The 13,055-nt window shown below is 49.1% G+C and overlaps 1 long non-coding RNA gene across 1 annotated transcript in view; it reads right to left on the reverse strand.

Annotated features, from left to right (window-relative positions):
- Positions 1-3,473: 3,473 nt before the first annotated feature.
- Positions 3,474-13,055, reverse strand: part of LOC139357052 (uncharacterized) — a 38,049-nt gene continuing 28,467 nt past the window's right edge. The window contains exon 3 of the long non-coding RNA XR_011609649.1: positions 3,474-4,116. This is a non-coding gene — a long non-coding RNA (uncharacterized lncRNA). The remainder of the gene's footprint in view (positions 4,117-13,055) is intronic.

A 13,055-nucleotide genomic window follows, 5' to 3' on the forward strand; every position in this document is an offset into this window, starting at 1 on the left:
GAAGTCCACCTGAGCCAAAGACCCAGGAGGCTCGGGTCTGCCCCCTGCCCAGCCCTCATCCCCACTTCCTGCCCACTGCCACAGAGTCCCGTGAGCGTCAGGCTCACCCGATTCTCCGAGGTCCCCTACCCCCTTCTATCCTGCCAGGGAAGTCCACATCTGTCCTTGCTCCTGGGCCTCTGGGTTTGGACAAAGGCAGCGCCTCCACCACCCAGCCTCATGCCCAGCACCACATGCCTCATCCCTCCTGCCCCGGCGTTCCGTCTTCACACAAGAGGCTCCAGCCATGGCCAGCCACGGCCCCATCCCTACTGGGCCTGCTCCCCACTGCTCCCCCTTGGGCTTCATGCCAAAGCCATCAGGCCAGTATCAGTCCTCACACCCTGCTCAGCTGGGGGCACCTCTGCACACAGCGCTGGGTTCTCTTCCTCGGGGAAGCTGGGCCCCCACGACCCCTACGTAGGTGTGGTCTCCCAGGTGCCTGGCTTGGGGCCCCTGGTCCCCTTCATTGTGGCACAGAGAGGAGCCCATCCTCAGGCCACCCTCGCAAAGGTGGGAGCCCCAAGACCTCTCCTGGGAGTGTACACCTGGACTTGGGGAGCTTCCAGACTAGGAGGATTCGGGGGGCACACAGTGTATTCATGACATGAGAACGCCTTCCTAGGAGGGCCTCACCTCAGGGCTCCAACGACACCCCTACAGGGAGAGCCTGGGTCTGGCTCCCCTGACATGTAGCGGCAGCAGCAGAGAAACCTGCAGGAGTCGCTTTGTCAGATCAGGTCTTGGGTTCCAAGTGGACCGCTGGCTGCTGTTCGCTCCTGTGCCTCCATTTCCTTCTCTGTGAAATGGGAAAGCTGGGCCAGGCACAGTGGCTCACGCCTGTAATCTCAACACTTTGGGAAGCCTAGGCAGGCGGGTCACCTGAGGCCAGGAGTTCGAGACCAGCCTGGCCAACATGGCAAAACCCCATCTCTACTAAAACTATAAAAAATTAGCCAAGAGTGGTGGCGGGCGCCTGTCATACCAGCTACTCGGGAGACTGAGGCAGGAGAATCACTTGAACCCAGGAGGCAGAGGTTGCAGTGAGCCAAGATCATGCTACTGCACTCCAGCCAGGCAACAGACTTCATCTCAAAAAAATAAAAAAATAAAAAAAAAGGGAAGGCTGCCGTGAGGATCCGGCTGAGGATCCGGCTGCATCGGGGGAGCCAGGCCTGGCCCTACACCTGCCCACAAAGGCGGACGAAACGTGGACCACAAATGAGCCACCTGGGGGCCTCGTTGAACACACAGAATCCTGGCCCCACCCACTGCCTTGCAGCTGCCAAGCAAAACCACGTGGGCCCAGCCCCTCCTGTGGGCACACCGACGCACTGTCCCTCTCTCCCCCCTTTCTTTCCCCGAAAGGGCCATGACAGTTTACCACGCAACCCTGCCTGGCCCTGCCATCCTGCCCCCAGCCCCACGCTGGGAGGACGCCTGTCTGCCTCCCTCCTGCCAGCCCTGCTGCCTCTCACTGGCCTCCAGCTCTGTCTGCACAAACACTCCCAGCTCAGCCCCGGGCCTCGGGCTTCAGGTGGGACCTGGGCTCCTGGGGCAGATCCAGAGGAGGGTCTGAATTCACTACTAAAATTCACTACTGAAAATACAAAAACTTAGCCGGGCGTGGTGACGGGCGCCTGTAGTCCCAGCTACTCGGGAGGCTGAGGCAGGAGAATGGTGTGAACCCGGGAGGCGGAGGTTGCAGTAAGCCGAGATCGCGCCACTGCACTCCAGCCTGGGTGACAGAGCAAGACTCCATCTCAAAAAAAAAAAAAAACCACCTACATCCTGTTCAGTCAGTCATCCCCCTAGCAGGGACAGGACGTTCACACATGGTCCCCCTCACCCCGCCTTGTAGAGGGGTCATTGGTCTCGCCAGGACCGCCAGCCTCTGCCCTCAGCAGCTCCACTGCAGGCGCGTCCAGGGCGGCCGGAACTCAGAGTCTAGTCTCTTGGCTCCGGCGAGACACAGAGACCCCTCTGATGCCCTGCTCTGAGCCCCCACCTCAGCCCCAGGTCCCCCTTGCACCTCAGCCGTGTCTGAGCGCCCACGGCCGTGTCTACTGCACTGCACCCCGCCAGGCCTGCCAGACGCCCCACGCAGGATTCCAGGTGGATGCCACGGCCCGCCTCCCAGCGCCCGGCCCCGGCAGAGGCCACAGCCGTGGAGGGCTGAGGTGGGGTGTCTTCCCTTTCACCTGTGCCCCCAGACTTCCCCACCCCTCGCACATTCTCACTGTCCCCTGCGACAGGGCGTCCTCACTGCCCCGTCCGCCCACCCCACACACTGTGGCTCCTCGGAACTCTGTGATTTCTATGCAAGAGGAAGCCCGGGGACTTTGGAAAACACTTTTCTTTCTCAAACAAAAAGCCAGGCATTCAAGACCAGCCTCTCCAAGACTCCAGGGAGTCGGCCTGGAGCCGCGTGGCTCAGGCTCAGGAACGCCTCTTTGTTCCCCGCGGTGCCCGCCCAGCCCAGAAGCCGCAAAGGCCGGGTCCCAGGCTGGGGAGCACCAGGCAATGTGGTTCATGAGGCTGAGCGGCTGGGCTCACTGCTGCACTGCGTCCTCTGCCTCGGGCGCAGGAAGAGCTGGACGGGGCCCTCGGCTCCGGGAGGAGGACTCCAGGAGAGCTGGCTGAGCTAACAAAGGCCGCCTGTGTGACTCATGCGCTTGCTTAGGAAGCGGCCCTGCGCAGCCTGGCTGCTGCTTCTGAGATTCACCCAGAGGTGCCGCTGGGGAAGCGGCCTGAAGTCGGTCCCTTTCTGGCGGGCACTCCATGAAGGCAGGGGTTTTTCAACCTGGAATATCGGAAACTGAGGCATGGTGGCAGAGCCTGCTAGCTGTGCCTTGGTAGGCGTTCTTCCCTCCTTTCTTAGCGGTAGAACCACTACGTATCAGCGGTGACACAGCCAGCCAGGATCGAGACTACATTTCCCAGCCCCCTTTACAATGACCTGTGCTGTCACTACACCCTGTGGCCAACAGTGTGCAAGAGGAAATGTTCCTTTCCGCTTTGGGAGACAATCCTGAAACAGAAGTAACTTCCTCCCTTTCTCCTACTGAATGGCTACAATGAGGATGTGATGACTGGAGCTCAAGCAGCCATGTTGGACCATGAAGTAGATGCCATGTGGTGAGGGTGCTCGAGCAACAAGATAGGTCCTTGATGATTGTGGAACCACCCTAATAGCTGTGGGATGCCTACCTTAAGACTTTATCCATGTCAAATAGAAATGTGTGTTCTGGCCAGGTGCGGTGGCTCACATCTGTAATCCCAGCACTTTGGGAGGCCAAGGCAGGTGGATCACCTGAGGTCAGGAGTTCAAGACCAGCCTGACCAATATGGTGAAACCCCGTCTCTACTAAAAATACAAAAATTAGCTGGGAGTGGTGGTGCACACCTGTAGTCCCAGCTACTCAGGAGGCTGAGGCAGGAGAATCGCTTGAACTTGGGAGGTAGAGGTTGCAGTTAACTGAGATCATGCCACTGCACTCCAGCCTGGGTAAGAGAGTGAGACTCTGTCTGAAAAAACGAAAGAAAGAAAGAAAGAAATGTGTACCTTGTTAAGGCCAGTGTCACTTGGGGTTTCTGTCACTCTCAACTGAACCACTAAAGATCAAATTCCTACAAAGAGCATAGCTGGAGGCTGCAGCCCATGTAATAACACCTTCTTTCCACCAACTACGCAAGACACTGCTGCTGTTCCTGGCTTCATTTATGTGCAAGTGTTAAAAGGCCCAGAGAGGGGAAAGGAGCTTTTTCCTTTTGTACCTTTTGATTTTTGAAACATGTGAATGAGGCCGGATGGAGTGGCCCACACCTATAATCCCTGCACTTTGGGAGGCTTGAGAGGATTGCTGAGGCCAAGAGTTCCAGACCAAGCTGGGCAACATAGCAAGACCTCGTCTCTACAAAAAAATAAAATAAAATTAGACAGCAGAGGTGATGCATGCCTGTAATCCCAGCTACTTGGGAAGCTGAGGCGGGAGGATCACTTGAGCTGAGGAGTTGGAGGTTGTCATGAGCCGAGATCGAGCCACTTCATTCCAGCCTGGGCGAGAGAATGAGACCCTGTCTCACAAAAAAGAAAGGAAGGGAAAGCAACGGGAGGGGAGGGGAGGGGAGGGGGAGGAGAAAGAAAAGAGAAAAAGAAAAGAGAGAGAGAAAGAAAGAGAAAGGAAGGAAGGAAGGAAGGAAGGAAGGAAGGGAGGGAGGGAGAGAGGGAGGGAGGGAGGGAAGGAGGGAAAGAGAAGATGAAGACAATGACGTTATGTTTGAATTACCCATTCAAAACATAAATCGCTGGAAATAAAAGCAAATGCAAAATGGAAGGGAAGATAAACACTAAATTCGTGACAGGAATTTTCTCAAAATTGCAAAATGGGGACTTCTCAGGTTGGAGGAATAAGAGAACATCAACTTTATCTGTAACAGTTTACATATTTTCATTAGAAAATAAGACAAATAAGGACAGCAATCATCACCTCTGAGTGATTTTATAAATTTATAAAAATTTATAAATTTATAAATCTATTAATCAATAAGTATAAATATTGGAATCATAAATATGTATATATCTTATATAACAATAGTATATATTAACAATATAAATACATATAATAAAGCATAAATACGTACTAAGGATACACGTTGTTCTTTGGACTTTCCTGTGTGGTTATGTGTCTCAAAATAAAGTCATAATTTGAATAAGCCTGCCTGTGAGGCCAGCGCAGAAGCCTGGGCTACCCCAAGCTACCCGCTCCCGAAACAGAAAGGGATCTGGCACCCACAGCCAGGTCCAAGCACTCCCAGGACATGGACAGAGGCCAGGCTGGTTGGCACCTCCTGGGTGGCCAGGTGCCATGAAGGCAGGGGAGACCAGGGACACGGGCTTTAAGCCGTGGCACATCGTGTTGCTGGATTAATCATAGAGCAATGGTGACACTGGTCCTGGTTCCCCCAGGGTGGGCCCACCTTCCCCCACACATCTGTTTTGTCCCCTTTCACAAGAGCCCCCAAGACCGGCTGCCATAGCCCTACCACACACAGCGTTGCTGGGTGAGGGGAAGTCCACTGAGCCAGCAACGTGGAGGCGGACACCTTGGGGGAAAGGGCCCTGCCTCCCAGCCACAGGGATTGGCCGTGTTGTGGTCACATGACACAAGCAGAACCAATCAGATCACTGCCCAGGATTTCTTATTTTTTTATTTTTTTCAGATGGAGTCTTGGTCTGTCCCCAGGCTGGAGTGCTGTGGCATGATATCGGCTCACTGCTACCTCCACTACCTGGGTTCAAGCAATTCTCATGCCTCAGCCTCCCAAGTAGCTGGGATCACAGGTGCGTTACCAAGCCCAGCTAATTTTTTTTTTTTTTTTTTTTTTTGTATTTTTAGTAGAGATTAAAGTTTGGCTATGTTGGCCAGGCTGGTCTCGAACCCCTGACCTCAGGTGATCCACCCACCTTGGCCTCCCAAAGTGCTGGGATTACAGGCATGAGCCACCGGGCCTGACCTGGGACTTTAGATTCTTGATTTGAATCTTTTCCTCTTCTCTAATGGAAACATTTCTTGCTGTACATTTGCCTCTCAACACTGCTTAAGCTGCCTTCTATAAATTTTACTGTTACATTTTTATTCTTAGTTCAATGTTTAAATTTCATTTAAATTTTAAATTTCATTTTAAACCTTCCTCTTTAACTCATGGATTACTCAGAACGACATTGTTTAGTTCTCAAATATTGGGAGATTTTTCTGTTATCTTTCTGTTATTGATTTCTATTTTATTTCATTGTGGTCAGAGAACATGCTCTGCATGATTTCAATTCTTTTAAACTTGTTGAGATTTATCACCCAGTATATGGTCTGTCTTGGTATATGTTCCATGGACACTTGAAAAGAAGGTATATTTTATATATACCTTCTTTGTTTTATAAATGCCAATTTATAAATTGGCTGTTGTTTTATAAATGCCAATTAAGTCTGTTTGTTGTTGAATTCTTCTACATCCTTGCCAATTTCTGTCTAGCTGTTCTATCAATTTTTGAGAGAGGGGCATTAAAGATTCTAACTATAATTGTGGATTTATCTATTTCTCTTTTCTCAGTTTTGTTTCACGTATTTTATAACTGTCTTGTCTGGTGCATAAACATTTAAAATTACAATGCCTTCCTGGTGGATTTTGACCGGTTTAGCATTATATACTATCCCACACTATCTCTGGTAATTGTCTGTGCTCTGAAGTTTGCCTTCTGATATTAATATTGTCACTCCTGCTTTCTTTTGATTAATCTTTACATGATATACCTTTTTTCATCCTTTTACTCTCAACTTGCCTATATTGTTTTGTTGTTGCTGTTTTTGGGTTTTTTGTTTGGTTGGTTTTGTTTGGTTTTTTGCTTTTTTTTTTTTTTTTTTTGAGACGGAGTCTCGCTCTGCCGCCCAGGCTGGAGTGCAGTGGCCGGATCTCAGCTCACTGCAAGCTCCGCCTCCCGGGTTCATGCCATTCTCCTGCCTCAGCCTCCCGAGTAGCTGGGACTACAGGCGCCCGCCACCTCGCCCGGCTAGTTTTTTGTATTTTTTAGTAGAGACGGGGTTTCACCGTGTCAGCCAGGGTGGTCTCGATCTCCTGACCTCGTGATCTGCCCGTCTCGGCCTCCCAAAGTGCTGGGATTGCAGGCTTGAGCCACCGCGCCCGGCCGGTTTTTTGCTTTTTGAGACATGGTCTTGTTTCCTCACCCAGGCTGGAGTGCAGTGGCACAATCATAGCTCACTGCAGCCTATACCTCCAGGGCTCAAGTGATCCTCCCACCTCAGCCTCCCAAGTACATGGGACCACAGGCATATGCTGCTACACCTGGCTAATTTTTGCATTTTTTGTAGAGATGGGGTTTCACCATGTTGCCCAGGCTGGTCTCAAACTCCTGGCCTCAAACAATCCTCCTTGCCTCAGCCTCCCAAAGTGCGGTGATTACAGGTGTAAGCTACCACACCCAGCCAGCTTATACTGTTTTATTTGAAGTTAGTTTCTTGTAAGCAACACAGAACGGAGGGATGTTTTTTCATCCACATTTTCTTTGTCTTTTAATTGGTATATTTATACCGCTTACACGTAATATAATTATTGATATGTTAGGTAGGGCTTAAGTCTAACATTTTATATTTTGTTTTCTGTTTGTCCTCTTTTTTCATTTTTCTATTTTGTTTTTCTTGCCTTGGTGTGGCTTGGCTGAACAATTCTTTAGAATTCTATTTTCATTTATCTGTAGTGTTTTTGAGTGTATCTCTAGATACAGCTTTTTTAGTGGTTGCTCTACTATTACATAAGTATACACAATTTATCACAGTCTACTAGTGTCATCATTTTACCAGTTTGCATACAGTATAGAAACCTTACCTCCCTTTTTTCTCCCCCATTTATAATTATCTTAATAAATACTTCTTCTACATACACTGAGAACCACATCAATGTTACAATTTTTGCTTCAACCATCAGATACAATTTGGAAACTCAAGAAGAGAAAAGCCTATTGTAGTCACCCAAATTTTTGCTTACCATGTTCTTTATTCCTTCCTGGTGTTTCGGGGTTCCTTATTTTATTGTTTCCTTTCTGTTTAGAGACTTTCCTTTAGCCACTCTTTTAGGGTAGGTGTGCTCATGACCACCTCTCTTGGTTTTCCTTCATCTGAGAATGTCTTGGTTTATTCCTGAAAGATCTGGGGAGCAGGGGTAGTAATGAGATTTTGGGTTGACAATTCCTTTCTTTCAGCACTTGAAAAAAAACTATGCCACTTTCTCCTGGCTTCCATGATTTCTGATGAGAAATACACTGTCATTTCAATGTTTTCTTCCTCTAGGGGTAATTTGTTGTTTTCTCTGGCTACTTATTAAGATTTTTTTTTTATCTTATGTGTTCAGAAGTTTAATTATGATGTATCTTGGAGTGGATTTCTCTGAACTTATCCTGTTGGGCATTCATTCAGCTTCTTGAATACATAAGTTTATGTCTCTTGCCAAATTTGAGAAGTTTTCAGCCATTATTTCATCACATACTTTGCCAACTCCACCCTCTTTCTTCTCTCCCTCCAGGAGTTGGATGGTATTAATGTAAGATCTTGTTATAGGCCCACAAGGTTCTGCTCATTTTTTAAAGCTCTGCTTTTAATCCCTGTTTTCAGATTGGGTAACTCCTTTTGTTCTGTCTTCCGGTTCATCAGTTCATTAGTTCTTTCTTCTGTCCCCTCCATTTGCTATTGAGACCATCGGCTGAGATTTTTACTTCAGTTATTGTGTTTTCAATTCTGAAATTTCCATTTGGTTCTTGTTTGTTTGCTTGTTTTTGCTTTTTGAAAGACAGTCTTGCTCTGTTGCTCAAGCTGGAGTGCAGTGGTATGATCTTGGCTCCTGCAACCCGTCTCCCAGCTTCAAGCAATTCTCATGCCTCCCAAGTAGCTGGGACTACAGGCGTGTGCCACCACACCTGGTTCATTTTTGTATTTTTAGAAGAGACAGGGTCTTGCTGTATTTCCCAGGCTGGTCTCGAACTCCTGGCCTCAAGTGATCCACCTGCCTTGGCCTCCCAAAGCACTGGGATTACAGACGTGAGCCACTGCACCCAGCCTGGTTCTTCTTTATAGCTTCTATTTCTTTGCTGAGACGTTCTATTTTATCCTGTGTTTCCAGAGTGCTCATAATTATTCATTGAAGCATTTTTATCATGGCTGTTTTAAGAATTATTGTCAAACTTCTCAAATAATTCTGACATCCCTGTCATCTTGGTATTGGCATCTACTGATTGTCTTTTTTTTTTTTTTTTTTTTTTTGAGACGGAGTCTTGCTCTGTAGCCCGGGCTGGAGTGCAGTGGCCGGATCTCAGCTCACTGCAAGCTCCGCCTCCCGGGTTTACGCCATTCTCCTGCCTCAGCCTCCCGAGTAGTTGGGACTACAGGCGCCCGCCACCTCGCCCGGCTAGTTTTTTGTATTTTTAGTAGAGACGGGGTTTCACGTTGTTAGCCAGGATGGTCTCGATCTCCTGACCTCGTGATCCGCCCGTCTCGGCCTCCCAAAGTGCTGGGATTACAGGCTTGAGCCACCGCGCCCGGCCCTGATTGTCTTTTTTCATTCCGCTTGAGATGTTCCTGGTTCTTGATATGATGAGTGATTTTCTGTTGAAATATGGACATTTTTCCTAAGACTCTGGATCTTATTGAATCCTTCTGTTTCAGCTTCCAGTCACTGGCATGGCTCTGGAGGTGAAACAGGGGAGGCGCTGATGCTGTCCCAGCACTTCCAGGTGTAGATGCAGGTTCCTCGCTTGGCTCTCCTGACACCTGAGGTGAGGGGCTCAATGTTACTGAAACCTGGGAGGGGCCCATAACCAGCCACTGGGGATAGAAGTCCCAGTCCCCTATTTGGCCTTCTCTGACACCATCCCAGCAGACGTTGAGGTGCTTTGTTATAGTTTAGGATCTCACCTTGGCCTTTGCTGGTGGGGGTTCGGGGGACTACAGATTTTTCTGTGGTGTTCAGCGGGGTTAGAATGGTTACTGCCTGAGACTTTTCTGTTCTGGTAGGCGACACTTTTCCTGGTCTTTGGACTAAGATAGCAGACTTTTGGCCGGGCGCGGTGGCTCAAGCCTGTAATCCCAGAACTCTGGGAGGCCGAGACGGGCGGATCACGAGGTCAGGAGATCAAGACCATCCTGGCTAATACGGTGAAACCCCGTCTCTACTAAAAAAATACAAAAAACTAGCTGGGCGTGGTGGCGGCGCCTGTAGTCCCAGCTACTCGGGAGGCTGAGGCAGGAGAATGGCGTGAACCCGGGAGGCAGAGCTTGCAGTGAGCTGAGATCCGGCCACTGCACTCCAGCCTGGGCGACAGAGCGAGACTCCGTCTCAAAAAAAAAAAAAAAAAGATAGCAGACTTTCTTGGGGTTTTAGTTTTTCCTATGTCCATGAGCATTTCTGGGTTGCCAGCTGCTTCTCCTCCAAGTCTGGGACACATGAGGCCAAAAAGAAAACCCAGGGACTCACCACTATTTCATTGGATATGATTTGACTCTGTGTCCACATCAAATCTCACCTTGAATTGCAGTTCCCATAATCCCCATGTGTCACAGGAGGGACCCAGTGGAAGGTAACTTAATCATGAGGGCCGTTACCATCATGCTGTTCTTGTGATAGTGAGTTCTCATGAGATCTGATGGTTTTATTAATATAAGGGGCTTTTCCTTGGCCAGGCGTGGTGGCTCATGCCTGTAATTCCAGCACTTTGGGAGGCCTAGGCAGGCAGATCACCTGAGGTCGGGAGTTCGAGACCAGCCTGACCAACATGGAGAAACCCCATCTCTACTAAAAATACAAAATTAACCAGGCGTGGTGGCACATGCCTGTAATCCCAGCTACTCGGGTGGCTGAGGCAGGAGAATCGCTTGAACAAGGGAGGCGGAGGTTGCGGTGAGCCAAGATTGCGTCATTGCACTCCAGCCTGGGCAACAAGAGTGAAACTCCATCTCAAAAATACATATATATATATAAAATTATATATAGATTATATATATACACACACATACACACATACACATATATATATGGATATGTGGGGCTTTTCCGCTTTTACTCGGCACTTCTTCCTGCCATCATGTGAAGAAGGATGTGTTTGCCACCCCTTCTGCCCTGATTGTAAGTTTCCTGAGGCCTCCCCAGCCCTGAAGAACTGAGTCAATTAAACCTCTTTCCTCTGTAAATCTTGGGTATGTCTTTATTAGCAGCATGACAATGGATTAATACATCATTCCTTGGGTCTCAAGGTCCCTAGCTGGTCTATCTTCTCTCCACCTTTCAGAGTATATACATGATGGACAGAGTTTTTAGTTTTACGTAGCAGGAGGAGGGGAAAGCATGTCTACTCCACATTCCCATATTACCAGAGGTGTAAGTTTCCTATCTAGAAGACTTTTATTTTAATCAACTCACCTTTAGGACATGGTTGGGTTTTTTTGGTTTGTTTTTTGTTTTTTTGAGATGGAGTCTCGCTCTTGTTGCCCAGGCTGGAGTGTGATCTCGGCTCACTGCAGCCTCTGTCTCCCAGGTTCAAGAAATTCTCCTTCCACAGCCTCCTAAGTAGCTGGGATTATAGGCAAGCGCTACCGCATCTGGCTAATCTTTTTGTATTTTTAGTAGAGACGGGGTGTTACCACATTGGCCAGGCTGGTCTCAAACTCTTGGCCTCAGGTGATCCGCCCGCCTCGGCCTCCCAAAGTGCTGGGATTATAGGCATGAGCCAACGCACCCAGCCTGGGACATGGTTATTCTTACCCCAGGACAGGCATCCACATTTCCTTTGGTCAATTCAGGGAGGCTCCCCTCAGAAGGCCCTTTCTCACGGTCACTGAGAAAGTGGCTCTGCGGCCATAAATAATGACCATGTCAGATCTTTGCTGCTCCCACCCTCAGCCAACAAACCCTGCCTCAGGTCAGCACGTGCAGCAACCATTGGCTGCAGCATCCCACCGTCTGGCTGGGCCCTCCTGACATGCTGACCGTGTCTGATTTTCCCCAGCAAGGAGAACTGTGTTCTCAGGACCTCCTGAGGGCTGTGTCATGGGCCGTGGTCACTCATATTTGGCTCTGCATAAATCTCTTCAAATATTTTACACAGTTTGACTCTTTTTTTTTTTAGATGGAGTTTTGCTCTTGTCATTTGGGCTGGAGTGCAATGGCGTGATCTTGGCTCACTGCAACTTCCGCCTCCTGGGTTCAAGTAATTCTCCTGCCTCAGGCTCCCGAGTAGCTGGGATTACAGGTGCCCGCCACCACGCCCAGCTAATTTTTGTATTTTTAGTAGAGATGAGGTTTCACCATGTTGGCCAGGCTGGTCTTGAACTCCTGACCTCAGGTGATCCACCTGCCTTGGCCTCCCAAAGTGCTGAGATTACAGGCGTGAGCCACTGCGCCCAGCCAAGTTTGGCTCTTTTCGTCAAAAGTTTCTACTGTAAAATGAGAGCTGGGAGTAGATCACTCCTTGAGAACTGGTGGTTCCACAACAGACAAGGATAAGTCTCCAGGATCCCCATAGGGATTGGCCCCACTTGCCCAGTGGAGCCTGCGTGATAAGACGCCCGCTCTATCCTCCCTCACTTCCCCGTTTGCACACTGGAGGTTCCTGAGATGACCTCCTGAATAAGCCACCTGCAATTGAAGCCTTGCTGAGTCTGCTCCTGGGGGAACACAAACCAAGACACCCTGATTTCAGGGCAGTCACCAGAAGCCCTCTTGCCAAGTTGCTTCTCCCTTGAGAGAAGCATAGCGGGACTGAGGAGAAGGAAGTCAGCCTTCTTCACACCCGCAGCCTGGGGGCCCGGTCGCAAGGCAGCCAGAGTCCTGGTGCAGCCAAGTGACCTCTTCTAGTGACTCCAGGGGCCAGTACAGAAAAGAGCCTCCTGGACTGTTCTCCACTCACAGCCACATTACAAAAGGCCCCTTCTTTATCCCAGCTTATTTGGGCCATGTCCCAAGAAGGAAATAAAGGGTAGAGGGTGAAGGGTGAGGCAAAACAAGCCTAATTAGGCCTGCTGGGAAGAGCTATTCCCACCCTCAGGCCAGTCCAACCAGGGGAGAGGACGTTCCTCACGGAAAGACAAACCACAGGCCAAGGTGCCATGCATGTATACACGCTATATCTGCGACATGCTATACATGGTATCTGCTGCATGTGGTGCATGCTATATATGTTACATGTTATACCTATTATGCAGTATGTATATTACTTGCTATACATATGTGTGTGTTATATGTTAAACATACATGTGTGTTATGCATTCTTTATGTATGCTATGAGTTATGTAGTGTACATGTTGCTATGCATGTTGCATGCCATACATGTACACATGCTGTCTGTTACATGTCATGCAGCTTGTGTTATATATGCTGTGCATATTATGTACTACATGTGTTGCACACATATGTGTGTTACAAGCTATGCATGTATGCATGCTATGCATGTTATATGCAGT

The sequence above is a fragment of the Macaca nemestrina genome, chromosome 11 (assembly GCF_043159975.1).
Source record: "Macaca nemestrina isolate mMacNem1 chromosome 11, mMacNem.hap1, whole genome shotgun sequence".
NCBI classification, from domain to species: domain Eukaryota; kingdom Metazoa; phylum Chordata; class Mammalia; order Primates; family Cercopithecidae; genus Macaca; species Macaca nemestrina.